This window comes from Penaeus chinensis, chromosome 19 (genome assembly GCF_019202785.1).
Source record: "Penaeus chinensis breed Huanghai No. 1 chromosome 19, ASM1920278v2, whole genome shotgun sequence".
Taxonomy (NCBI): Eukaryota; Metazoa; Arthropoda; class Malacostraca; order Decapoda; family Penaeidae; genus Penaeus; species Penaeus chinensis.
In genome coordinates, this window is record NC_061837.1 from 20571405 (window position 1) to 20573309 (window position 1905).

The 1905-nt window shown below is 61.9% G+C and overlaps 1 protein-coding gene across 3 annotated transcripts in view; it reads right to left on the reverse strand.

The window, feature by feature from the left end:
* The window catches only part of LOC125035196 (rho GTPase-activating protein 100F-like), a 288107-nt gene extending 287131 nt beyond the window's left edge, over positions 1-976 (reverse strand). For all 3 annotated transcript variants that reach the window (XM_047627431.1, XM_047627430.1, XM_047627429.1), the window contains exon 1: positions 1-976. This exon is cut by the window's left edge and continues 454 nt beyond it. The gene's annotated coding sequence lies outside the window, so the exon portion shown is untranslated.
* Positions 977-1905: the final 929 nt, after the last annotated feature.

Genomic DNA, 1905 nt, shown 5'->3' on the forward strand with positions numbered 1-1905 from the left:
AATTGGGATGAGGTAGAAGGGTATTTTTGGAAATTATTTTCGGATGCTTGCTTTCTCCTTTTTTTAACTTATTTTTTTTCAGAGTTATCTTCTCTCTTATTTTTCTCTCTCGCTTATCTTTCTCTCTCTTGGCATTTAATATCTGGCTAATCTCCTACTATCATCAAGTAATAAGCCAGCTGTTGTACAACCGAAGCGGCCGTTGTCGCAGGCACATAACTCAGTCCCGAAGGCCGGCAAGTCAGCAGTCACCTCACTGTTATAGTACACGACACGTCTCCTTTCACGCGCTTCCTCGGGCAGCCGACTCCGGGCGAGACGCGAGCAGCTGGCGGCGGGAATCACGGCACTGGCGGGAAATACTTGCAGGCATCTGTGTCATCGTGGTCGCTTTCATGGTCGGTTCCCTCGCGTCACGCGTCAGTCTCGAGTCCAGGGCGTCCTCGTCCGCAGCGACGTCGTCGGAGGGCCTCCAGGGGCGGCATGGTGCTCGGCCGCTCAGGTGCTGAAGCAGCGCCAGCCACGCGCGAGTAACACGGCCACCACGCGCGCCGCTTCCTCACACACACCTACTACAACTGCTGCTGCTGCTGCTAGAGGTGTACACACGCGTGTGTGCAGCGGTGGTGTGCGTGTGTGTGCGGGGGTGGATCGATGTCGTTAGTGTCACGCTGTCACGCCATCATGTCGCTGCCACAGCGCCCTCGCCACCTCGGGGTATGTCGCTCTGTTCTCGCGGTGGGCGCCGCTGGAGAGTCGTGAGGAGGCTCGCTAGGGGCGGCGGTGTGGGGGGCGCCGCGCCACCACCACAGGGCTCGGGGCGAGACAGGGTCGCGTAAGGGCGGCGGGAGAGCCAAGGCCAGCGGCGGCACACACTCACTCACACACTCCGCTGGGCGCGTCGTCAGGAAGGGAGAGTCAGTGTTCTCAGGGGCGTGAGCGGACCCCTCACGCGGGCTCCTGCCACTCACTCACGCACGCACTGCGGCCGGCCCGCCTCCGGCACCCCCGCCCTACTCCACGCACGCCAGTTCCCGGCCCCCGCGCACTGCCCCCCTCCGCCCGCGCCCCCTCACTCGCAAACACTCTCAACCATCGCTGACCCAAGGATAAACACCCAGTTCTCGTCAAAGGAGCGCCGACCTTCCTGTTTTTTCGGCGACATGCACGGAGTTGCATGCATGAATGCACGCCCATGGCACGGCGTCTCGCCCGCGTCGGACCCGCGAATCTCGCCTCGGGGTCGCCTCTCGCCACGGCTCTTGGGCGCCAGACCGCCACAAACTCACTTGCGAATTTCTCTCTCGCCCTTTCGCTTTCGCTCTTTCTCTCGGTCTTTCTCCCTGACTCTGTCTCACGCTTTCGCCGCAAGTTATTCACGGGAATAATGCAAACTCGGGCCGCCTCGTACGCAGCCCCGCGAGCGCGTGCGCGGAAGGCGAGCGGCGCGGGGTCGATACGGGCCGCCAGAGAAGCTCTCGCCCGTGAGACACGGCAGTGCCTCCGCGCCCCCGACCTGTGCCACGACGCTGTGCCTGCCTCGGCGGCACTGCAAACCCCCATCCCCCTCGCCCCCGCTGCCCCCTCTCGCTCCTTTCCCCGGCCGCTTCCCTCTCTCCCTTCCCTCGCCTTCCCCCTCCCGTCCAGAGGGAAGCGAAATCATCACAGCAACAAGCGCATCACCTCATCACACATGCACAAGCGAGCGCACGCACGCCTTCTAATGCATGCAAAGCGAAGGAGGTGCACGTACGCATGCACAATCGCGTACTTACACGCATACACGCGCGTACACGCAGAGCAGACACATTCACATAAACGCACGCGGTACTTCACTCCCCCTGTACCCCTCACCCTCCCCATTCTCCCCCAAGGACTTGTCGCAAGCAAAACTGTGGGTTGTTT